Below are 12,357 nucleotides of genomic sequence, written 5' to 3'. Positions count from 1 at the left end.
GGCATCAGCAAAAACTTCCTGGATAAAATGCTCTACGTTCTGACTGTTTTATAGCATCCATCTCACTAACAGCCAATTACTACTTTCATTGTGTCCATCTTGTCATCCTTCTCCCAGCAGCACTTGCATGGAGCAGGCCATTAGAGCAGGAGGCCAGACAGGCTTTCTTCTGCCTTAGGCAAAAACGTCAATGGTTGAGCACTTTCCTTACCCTGGTGGGCAAAGGAAGAAAGCTCCAGATGTTATCCTCTGACACTAGAAGCAGCAAAAATGAAAAAGTAAAGAAAATCTCTCCAGCTGAATCTTGTATATTCTTCACACAATGGCAATTGCTAAACCACCCACAGTTCCTGTCCAGTTTCATCTCAGAAGGTTAGCAGGGCAAGATGTTACCTTTCTGTCTTATCAAATATACGATAGGCAATTGGATGTAGGAATTGGTTTGTCCTAACAGAATATCATTCTTACCTCCAACTAGAGGATTTTCAATGTCTTTTATTAGAATATTTACACATTACACCTGAAAATCATGCATTCCAAGAGGAGGCAGAGTCAAAGAGCCAGCGAAGAATTCATCAGAAGAAATTGTTTCTTGCTAGGATTTATCTGAGAACCCTGGAAATCCAAAATCAGCATCTGCCACTAAAGTTTAATTTAACTCTCCACTACATGGCAATAATAGCAGAGCTTATACCAGCAGAATGTAAAGACCACTTAATTTAGATGGGTAAGCTCTTTGGGGAAAACATTATGACTTCTTGTATGTTTGTGCAGCACCCAGATCAATGAGAACCCAAATCTTGACTGGGGACTCTGGGTGCTACTTGAAACGACACTACAATATGAATCCACTGAAATAATTTCCATAGGAAAGTGATGGCTTTTGTTTTCATGAGGTAAAAAGTAATGGTTTAAAGCTACATATTCTTTATTAAGCAATAAAAAGACAAACATTTGATTACAGTGGAAACAATTTCAAGCTCTTGGGAGTTTTTTTCAACTTATTTTTAATTTGAAATTTAAGCTTCAGAGTCATCTGGTTGCATTGTCTGAAAAGTCTTGATTTCTGTATAATGCTAATTATAGCCTAAAAGGAGCTCTGCTAACATAGGTTTGCTGTGTTCATGTTTTTCTTCAAAGCAGCAAGCTGACCGAGCTGGCAAATCCCAGTCCAAAGGCAACAGAGCAACAAACACCGAGAAGAATATCAGCACAAGTTGCTATATTTGCAAAGACTAACACTTTGGTGACTTATACTGGTCAAACAACCTCCAATATTATTGTATGTACTTGGTTTGGCAAAATGGAATTAAAATATTTGTTTAAAATATTGTTTAAAATATTATGTTTAGGATCCCAAGTCACTATCACAATGTATAGATTTAAAAGCAAAACATTTGAAAGTCATCTCCTGCTTTATCTACCTGTTAAGACTTACGCTCAGAGTTCTGCACTTCACATTCTACAAGTGATGAAGTCATTAACATCCCAAAGCAGGGTAAGAAATGCAGCTTTGTGTCCCATTTGTACATTAATGTTGTCAACTCTTGGGAGAAGAAACAGAATACTGTCTCCAGGTCTAGGCTGAAAAGAGCTTCTCAGTTCATTGTTTACATTTTTTTTTCTTTGCAATGTTCTGTTAATGACAATGGCTCTTAAACAGTTTTTAATTTTTAAAAAACACTTTCAGACCACCTTTAACATCTGATTTCATGGATTGTTTTTGATGTAAATGTGGCCCAACTGCACCCTAACCTGTAGGTGAAACTGGTTGGGTCTAACACAACGGCTAGAATGGGAATAGTTTGGAGTTTCCAAAGGAAAAATATGCAGCCAGTCACTGCAATTGGTGCCTCACTCATTGAAGATGCCTATAAATCAGAGCCAAACCAGACAAATTCCAGCTTAGGTAATTATGGTCACCCTAACTGGCTTCCTGTTTTTTCATTTGGATAAGCAGCTCTTCACTTCCCCTCCTAAAACTCTGTCAAGGAGCGCTGCTGTTGTATTTCCACTCCAGAGACAGGTATTTCAATGGTGGGAGAAATGATAGGGTGACAATATTGCATTCTACAGGTAGGTATTACCTCTACAACAAATATAACTAGATGCTACGTAGTGGTTAGATGTGGAAAAACACCCCAAGATGATCTTAAAATATTGTTCAAGTTGGACAGATATCTGTTCACACACTCCCTTATCCATGTCACTCCAAGGGTATTATGAAACAGTCTTTGCCCTCCTCTTAGACAAATGTAGAGAAGCAATATGGATAAACAGTTTGAATGGTCTTCTATAAGCAACTCCCTACAGAAAGGTCTGCTCCAAAAAAGACGCTCTTCCACGATTTCACGTTTCCACAAATCAGAAGAATATACAAAATGATGAAAAATTATCTGTGTGTCACTTCTTTCCAGTCAGCTTCTAGCTTACCCTTATGCAATTCTCAATCAGAATGATTTAAAGGTCCAATAAGCCCTTCTGCCTGGAAAGCTAGTACTCATGAGGAGAATATGGGTCATTTCAATACACTTGGTTGCGCTTCCATTTTCAGTTGAGCATACAGTACTGACTTTTTTGTTTGGAAACAGTACATATGCTTACCTGGCCTGTGCAGATTTGAGCAGAACCACAAACTGGAGAACATATTCCTTTTCCAAACAATGCAAGTCAGCTATAAAGTGATGATCTACCTCAGTGAAATATGACTCCACTAGATTTAGCACCAACCATTCTAACTGGAAAAAACATCTCAGACTGAATTTTGGTCCCAGGAATATTGAAGAAAAGGAGAATGTGAGACACCTGTATATCTATTTGGTGGAACTGCATTGCTACTTCTCAAAATATATATCCACTCTGTATATAGAATATTGCAGCCTCCAGGCTGTAGATCCAGGACATTTCACCAGATTTAGAAGCCCTGAAGGGTGCATGCCTTTTATAGGAACACTTCACTGATAAGAATGAAAGACAAATCATGCCACTATGAAGTGAAAGTGACTCATCTAGATCAGAAATCTTCAGAATTCATCAGTGTGTTCAACAAAAGCCTCAAATGCTCCAATTCAGCATCTGTAAGAACTGGCAAATGGGGGAAAAAACAGTTTTTTGTAACTTTTGTTCTTCGAGATGTGTTGCTCATGTCCATTCCATTCTAGGTGTGCGTGCACCGTTGTCGGAGATTTCTGCCTTAGTGGTATCCTTAGGGTTGGCTGCAGCACCGTCTTACTACCACGCTCATCCATCTGTATATTAGGCACCACTGACCCTACACCCTCTCAGTTCCTTCTTACCTGTAACTCCGACAGAGGGGTAGGAGGGTGGGTAACGGAATGGACATGAGCAACACATCTCGAAGAACAGTTACAAAAGGTAAGTAACAGTTTTTTCTTCTTCGAGTGCTTGCTCATGTTGATTCCATTCTAGGTGACTCAAGCAGTATCCTTGGAGGCAGGCTTGGAGTTGTCTGGTGGCTTGTAGTACTGCCCTACCGAAGCTGGCATCGTCAGCGTAGTGGAACATGAACGTATGGACAGACGACCAGGTGGCTGCCCTGCAGATGTCATGAATAGGCACTTGGGCCAGAAAGGCTGCCGAAGAGGCCTGCACCCCTGGTTGAGTGGGCAGTCACAATCACCGAGGCTGGAACCTTCCCGTGATCATAGCAGTAGCAAATGCAGGCGGAGATCCACGCAGAAATTCTCTGCGCAGACACCAGGCAGCCTTTCATCCTGTCAGCCACTGCAACAAACAATTGCGTCGACTTGCGGAATGGCTTGGTCCTCTCAATGTAGAAGGCTAATGCCCTCCTGACGTCTAGGGAACGTAGCCTATGCTGCTCCTCCGATTTATGCAGCTTTGGGAAAAACACAGGTACGAAAATGTCCTGGCTCGTATGAAATTGGGAGACCATCTCGGGCAGGAAGGTTGGGTGTGGTCTTAGCTGGACCTTGTCCTTGTAGAAGACCATATAGGACAGTTCTAAGGTGAGCACCCTACACTCTAAGACACCTTCCAGGACAGGAGAAGGAGAGCAGGAAGCCACAGGTTCGAAGCGGGGACCCGTGAGCCGCGACAGCACCAGATTCAGGTCCCACCGTGGGACGGGGTCCCTGATGTGCGGGTAGAGGTGCTTGAGGAACCTGGCCATCATGTCCTCGGTGAAAACTGACCAGCCCACGAATGGCGGATGGAAGGCCAAGATGGCTGCCAAAGGGACCTGGATAGATGAAAGGCACAGGACTTGGAGTCTGAGATGTAGAAGGTAGTCCAGGATCAACTGCCTCAAGGTAGTCCAGGATCACTGCTAGGTGGGTTGCTCTGGTGAAGTGTTTTCTACTGCACAACAGGACCCGTTGGACATCAGCCAAGAACTGCTGCTCTCTCTCATTTAACCATGCAGCAGCCAAGCCATCAGGTGCACTGCCTGCAGGTTCGGATGCAGAAGACTGGCGTGGTTCTGGGATAGAAGATCCGGCCAGAGCGGTAGCTGTAATGGAGCGGCCAACGAGAGGTCCAGCAACGTGCTGAATCAGGGCTGGCACGACCAAGTTGGCACTATGAGAATCACCCTGTCCCGCTTGATCTTCACAAGGACCCTGGACATAATGGCACCAGAGGGAAGGCTTACATCAGAGCTCCCGACCACTTAAGCAGAAAGGCGTCCGACAGGGAGCAAAAAATGTGGCATTTCCTGTTCCCTGGACATGAACAGGTCCACTCGTGGAGTCCCCCACTTGCAGAAGATAAGCTGAGCACGTCTGGATGGAGGGACCACATGTGGCAAGACAAGAAGGACCTACTGAGGCAATCTTCCCAGGCATGCTTGGCCCCACGGAGGTCAGCGGCTACGAGATGGATATCATACTGCAGACAGAAGTTCCAGAGTTGGAGAGCTTCCTGGCAGAGGACAGATGACCTGTCTCTTCCCTGGCTGTTGATATAGAAGACTGTCATCATATTGTCTGTTAGGACCTGCACCACCATGCCATGCAATGGAGGCAGGAAGGCTTGGCAGGCCAAGCAAACCACTCTGAGCTCCCTGATGCTGATATGCAGGGAGCGATTGTGACTGGATCAACAACCTTGAATGCTGAGTGTGTCCAGATGGGCTCCCCACCCTAGGTCCGAGGCATCTGAGAAGAGAGTTGTCAACAGGGATGGAGCCACAAAGGAGACCCTTCCAGCACCGATGTGGGATCCTGCCACCACATGAGCGATGACAGAACACTGTCAGGAATCCTGACCACCCGGTCCATGATGTGCTGGTTCGGGGCATAGACTGACGCCAGCCATGCCTGCAGGGGCTTGAGGCGGAGCTGCATGTGCTGGACCATGTAAGTGCATGCTGCCATGTGACCCAACAATTTCCAGGCATGTGTGGGTGGTGGTGAGAGGGTGGGTTCGCACACACGAAATGAGGTCCACTATGGCTTGGAACTGAGTCTCGGGGAGGAAGAACCTGGCCTAAGTGGAGTTGAGGACCGCCCTGATAAATTCTATACATTGCACTGGGGTGAAGTTCGACTTTCTCGTTTATTACCAGCCCCAGATAGCAACAGGTGGCACAGGCCAGATTAAGATGCCTCCGCACCTGATCTCAGGACTGGCCCTTTATGAACCAGCTGTCAAAGGACAGGTAAATTCGGACTCCACAACGTCGCAGGTAAGCGGCCACTGGCTCTATACACTTTGTGAACATTCTCAGGTCCGACGAGAGACCAAAGGGCATCACCGTGAACTAGAAATGGTGCTGGCCCAACATGAAATGGAGGAAGCGCAGGTGCCCCAGGAAAATGGAAATATGACAGTATGTGTCCTTTAAATCGAGGGGAGCATACCAGTCTCCCAGACCCAGGGAGGGGATGATGGAGGCCAGGGAGACCATGCGAAACTTCAACTTCTTGAGAGACTTGTTGAGACGACACAGGTCCAAGATGGGTCTGAGGCCTCCTTTTGCTTTTGGGATTAGGAAATAACCGGAGTAGAATCCTTTTCCCGCAATGTCCCAAGGGACCTTCTCCACCGCCCCCAGGCACAGGAGGTTTTCAACCTCCTGGATCAGCAATTGCTCGTGAGAAGGGTCCCTGAAGAGGGACAGGGAAGGGGGGTGGAAGGGAGGGCCGGCTACAAACTGCAGGGTATAGCCCAATGAAATCATGTCCATCACCCAACGGTTCGAGGTGATACAGGACCAGGCCAACTGGAAAGAGCAGAGGAGGAAAGAGAGAGATGGATCCAGCATATTGACCGAGGCATTGTCCCAGGTCACACCCTTAAAAACGACTGTTTCTGGCCTCCCTGGTTTCTGTGAGGGTCAGATTGTGCAGCTGAATGGGAAGATGAAGGATATTTCCGTTTAGGCCTCTTGTCCTTGTCTTTCCTCCTGTAGTTCCCCAGGACCTAGAGTGCGGAGGAGGAGGAGGTGGAAGGCAGAACAGCTTCCTGGCCTGCTGAGGGGTGTGAAGGCACAAGGACTGGAGGGTGGCTCGAGAGTCTTTAAGGCTTTGTAGCCTCATTTCTGTGAGCTTGGAGAAGAGCACCGTCCCCTCAAACGGGAGGTCCTGAATAGTGGCCTGCATCTCTTGGGACAACTGAGAGGTCTGCAAAAATGAGCTGCGTCTCATTTCCACCGCAGATGTGACCACCCTGGCCGCCGAGTCAGTAGTGTCCCAGGCCATCTGAAGGACTCCCCTGGCCACCGCCATACCTTCGTCCACCAGCGCAGCAAATTCCTAGGCATGATTCGGTGGGAGAACCTCCTTGAATTTATAATTTCAACCTGTCGGACTCGTCGAATATCTGCCCAATGATGCCTGGTGATCTGACACCCTAAGCTGAACACCGGCTGACGAATCAACCTTTCTGTCAAATAAATCAAGTCTTTTGGCATCCTTATTTTTGGTGTCACTAACGTGGTCCTGTCTGTCCCTTTCGACACAGCCAGGGATGCCGGTGCGGGAGACTGTGTACAGGTATTCAAAACCTTTCGTAAGGACATCTCTTTTCTGCTTTCTTGGAAGTCGGTGGAATAGAAGAGGGCATTTGCCACAGTGACTTGGCAATCTTGAGAACCCATGGACGAACGGGCAACGTGACCTGGACGGGGTGGCAGCCGAAATAACACTGAAGAGGTCATTGTCCTCCTCTATGACCTCTTTCCTATTGGTAAGTTCAGGTTCTCAGGCACCCTTGTAAGGAGGGCCTGGTGTTCCTTAATGTCATCATGGGGACTGTTTGTATGCAATGGCCTGGCCACCACCTCGTCCAGGGATGACTACTATGATTGCACCGCCTGTGGAGGAACTTGTTCCCCTTCCTTCTCCAGGGAGGGGCCCCTGGTCACCGGGGTCCAATGTGCTGCCCCTGCAACGGATTCAGCACCGTGCTCTGACTGTGGTGCCATGGCCAGTTTATCGGAGACTGCCAGATAGGGGTGGTAGGGGACCGGCATTCACAGGCACACCCCACGGATTCCAGTATGGCCACTGAGAGGGCCACTGCCCTTGCTGTGATGTAACTGTGGTGGGTGCTGCACCAGTCTTCTAGATCAGTGGTGAATCCGCCTTCAATGTGAAGGACTGAACTCTTGGTCCAAGTTGGACCACTGTCCTTCTGGCGACCACGGTGGAGCCATCAAGGCCTGAATCCGCCTGCTGACTCTGGTGAGCAACCAGCTAGGCGAGGGTGAGTAATGATGCCTGCTGTAGAAACGGGATCAGGGGGATCTGTGATGGTGAACAGCCCCTCCTGGGCGGGGACCGACGTCCAGGAGACTGCCTAAGGGAGGGTGACCAAAGCCTAGGGGACCTGCAGCCAGAAGCTCACCGGTACTGGTGATACAGAGACAGATGCCTTGACTTCGGAGTCCCATGCCTAGTAGGCGGAAAATGTGTCAAGGACCTGGGTCTTCTGGCTGGAGACCCAGGATACGGTGCCGGGATCTGAGGTCGTGGAGATGGGGATCTGCACCTATGGTCCGGTGAGCAGGGGTGCTCCACCATCCTCTGAGGCTGCACCATGAATGGCTTGCCCTTAGGTGCTGGGGTCTTAGCCAAGTCCGCCACCTGGTGCGTTGCCTGTAGGCTCATTTGGTCTTTGGCCACCAGGACTGCCTTGGGCACCAATGGCCCTGGAAGAGGCCGGGGACCCCTGTTGCTTCCTGGGGCTGGGGGCGGATCCCTGTGTAGCCCCAAAGTGGGTGCAAGGCCTGACATAGGTCCTTTGCCCGAAGTCCTCTTGTCTGGTGCCGAGGGGCTCCTCTTCTTTTGCCACTTCTTTGGCACCGGCGAAGGGGAATGGTGCCAGCTGTGCGCTCCGCACCGAAGCACAAATACTCAGCATGGGGTCCACAGTGGAGGGCTCCGACGCACTTGTGCGTTCGAAGTCAGAAGTTTTTACAAATCCGACACTTGTCTTTTCTGTGGGATTCCCCCAGGCACTTCAGGCAAGTATCATGGGGATCACTGATAGGCATGGCCTTATGCATGTTGAGCGGGGCGTGCCCCGCTCTGGGACTCTAAGTACACTAACCAAACTATATTAAAAGCTAACTAACTACTTACAAACTACTTTACAACTATGTACAGATAAGAGAACAAAAGGCTATAAAGAACTGCTAATGCTCTTGTGATCTGCAAGAAGAGGGGCTCTAACCAACTGTCACGGGCAGTCAGAAGGAACTGAGAAGGCGTAGGGTCAGTGGCACCTAATATACTGACGCATGAGCGTGGCACTCAAGGGGATGCCACAGCTGACCCTATGGATACCGCTAAGGCAGAAATCTCCAACAACTGTGCACGTGGGAACGCACACACCTAGAATCGTATTGACATGAGCAAGCACTTGAAGAACAGAAAATTATTCTTACTCTAGTCTCCTGACAAAATTAGCGAGGAGTGCTAAAAACTAGAACTGCATAGTGATGTCCTGAATGGAATTCATAAAGAATTCTGCTCTTCACACTTTCCAGTTCTAGCAAGCTCTACTTTTTTCCTCTATTTCTGGTGGGAAAGTTTTAGCAACAGGTGGGTTTTGTGCAATTAACCAAACATGGTCAAAAATTGGCTTAATCTAATCTCCACTAATAGCTCAACTCCACAGATGAGCTCCCTCAACTGAGTACACTTCATCTCTGGCCCTCACACTTGTCTTGGGTTTTGTCAATTGCATTGTCCCAGACTATTGAAAATTGTCTTGAATGATGATGAAAGGAGATATACGGTGATACTGTAGTCGTGTTGGTCCCAGGACGACTACTGATGGCTCTCAAATTGAGGACCAATCATTAACATCAGAGGCAAACTGGGGAGTCAATGGAGGAAGGAGAGCATAGGAATGATGTATTCTTTGGTGTCTGACTTGCTGAGGATGTGGGCCATCACATTCTGCACAAGATGACCCTTCTGGGTGTTGCTTCCACTTTGAATCCCAGGTATAGTGAATGACACAATCCTCACTGGAGCTTGCAAATTTTAGTTTAGACCCCCCCATGCCACCTACATATGCTGGGCTGCCTTGTCAGGAACTTGACAGCTGTCAATTTTGAGCAGAAAGTAGAATCAGTTCCTATTCCAAGTCAACAGTGGTTTTTCCAAGCTCTGTGATCTGCCCAGAAGCATCACTGCTTCTGTAGTTCCCTGGACAGTAGCATTATTATTAAAATGGTGTCTTCTGTTAACTGGGAATCGCTCTTTGAGGAGATAAAATGCTGTTACCACCGGGGAGCTGCATTAAGAGAATTATTTTTTGTATTTCTGCCAGAAATTACAAACTCATATTAGTGGCAACGAGTTGTTCAAAGGGCTGGATTATGTCATTCCTTATTGAAGACTTGGAATGAGTGTTCCAGTGGTGCTGAAGTCCAAAAAGTGTTCAAGCAGTGAATAGCAAGTATAGGTCTGCACCCCTATTAGCAGAGATTTCATCTGGTTAGGGTCACAGGCTTGGCGAGTACATGGATGGGAAAAATACAAGGTAAACCCCAATGTCAGAGGAAGTGATATTGGTGATTCCATCTTAACAGAGCATCAATGCCATAGTATGATGCTATGGGCTCCTGTGCTGCAGAGGTATCTTTAGAAAGGGACATGTGAAGATCTGATCTGCTCTAGTCCTTAAATATCTATTAGCAATTTTTGCCAGAAAAATTAATAAGTACATTTTGCAGTTTCAGTTCAAGAAGACTTTTCTTTGCTGACTGGAACTTGTATGTAGTGATGATCTTCACTGCAAAGAACCACATTGCAAGAGGCTGCATTTCAATTATATCTTTAGACTTCAAGCATCATAGGGCAGAAATGGCATTTTCATCTGGATTCTGTACAGCACTGAGCACTTTCAGTGCACAATACACAACATATATCAAAATGGGAACAAGGAACAATCTGTTACTTCTCTGCTCAAATTTGCTGCCCATCATATTGATACGCCCACAAACTGGAGTAAGAAAGAACTACACTGAGCTTCTTGAATAATGCAATATTGCTTTTCATAACAGACAAGTAGCCCATCGAACTCTTTGCCACAAGATATCATTGAAATTGAGAGTTCTGCCAGATTCAAAAAAGGACGGGACATTTATATGAATAATGAAAACATCTACAGTTACAATTAAAGATGATTAACAAAATTGAAGTTTGGTAAAGATATAAACCCTCATGCTTCTCAGCATATGGCAATCACTAAACTGAGAGGAGCGGGGGTTGGAAAAAACTGTTATGGTCCATAAATGCCCACTTTGAGGCTTCTTGCACCTTCTTCTGAGACATCTGGTATTGGTCACAGTTGAAGACAGGATGTAGTGGAATAGATGGACCCTTTCACTGTGTCATTGTAACAGAGATAATCATCTTTTAGATCAGTCCTCCAACAGAATCTGAAACCTTCTCCAGTGATTCCAAATGTCTGCACAGAGATTTCAAAAGGCCTCAGAAAATATTTAACACAACACCTTTACAAACATGTAAAAACAGCGATGTGTAGTGCAGCAACTGACAGGCAAGGAGCAAATTATTCATTGATGGATAGGATTCAGATAGCTGATTGAAGCAAATCCAATGAATGCCAAACCAAATCACAGAGGAAGAGATATGAAGAACTAAGATGTAATTTTTCTCTTGTAATTGCAGGGAACTAATAATGTGAGATACCACTAACACCGATTAGCTAGTCTCAACACCTAAGTGAAAAAACAAACAACCACAGCAACAAAGTTGGTACAGGATTCTTTTCTATTCAGGTTTTTTACACCGTAGCCATAACCCCATGGTTTACTGAAGATTTCTAGAGTAAAAGCATACAAGATGACTTACGATAAACTGTTTCCTCAGCATCCATCTTATCTGTGAGGCGCAGATTAAGTAAAACATTTTTTAGCCCTTTGTAAATGCTAATTGATTGTGAACTGCTTTGTGGAAAAGCATGAGTCTTATCCTCAGGACAGACAGTTTCATTGTTCTGGAAGAGGAGAGATGTTAAGAGTGACTGAAGGCCAAGAAGGTGCGACAGTCTTTAGCGAAGCAGTGGAGCAAGTGAAAAACAGGGATGAAATGCTCTTAAACCACCAATCTTGCTGAAGAGGTGGGTGCTGCATTCTGCACCAGTTGCTTCATTTTTAAAAATAATGTTTTCAAACCATGGTATATTGCAGTGGTTTTCAACCTGTGGTCTTTGGGCCCCTGGGAGTCCACAAACTATGTCTAAGGAGTCCGCAAAAGGTTGTCATTACTATAGAACAGTGTTTATCAACCTGTGGTCCATGGATCCATGGGGGTCTGCAGACTATGTTTAAGATTTAAGGGCTCTGCGCCTCCATTTGAAATTTTTTAGGGGACTGCAAATGAAAAAAGGTTGAAAACCACTGGTACTTTGCATTGCACAGTACAATCTGGAGTTAACAAAGCCATTTATGATCACAGCCAGGTCATAATCTGAGAGAATGGGGTGCATTCTCCTAGTTAACCACAGATTGTAGGAGGCATTTTTTATTCCCAATGCTGTATGAGCGCAGTGTCAGCATGGGGTCTAAGTCCCAGAAGCTGCCTGTGGATACTGGATAGGACAGCAAAGAGGATCCAACTTTGTCATATTCCACAGCTGAGTGCACTGAATCAATCACCACCACCATTCTTTGGGCATGGACCAAGGATGTGACAATCCAGCTATTTGTAATTCTGCCAGCAGTGCTTATGAGCAGTTCAAAGTGCTGGATTACTTCATTCTTTGAAGGACTGGAGTGCATGGAACATGGTGGAGATTGATGCTCTGATATTACGCAGATATAATACTTTCTTCCTGAGCCACTTCCCAACAATCTGCCCCATTCTGATCTGCTGGGTGCTCATACTCACCACC

The sequence above is a fragment of the Lepidochelys olivacea genome (assembly GCF_965140295.1).
Source record: "Lepidochelys olivacea isolate rLepOli2 genome assembly, chromosome: 6".
NCBI lineage: Eukaryota > Metazoa > Chordata > Testudines > Cheloniidae > Lepidochelys > Lepidochelys olivacea.
Note: the sequence above shows the minus strand (reverse complement) of the source record.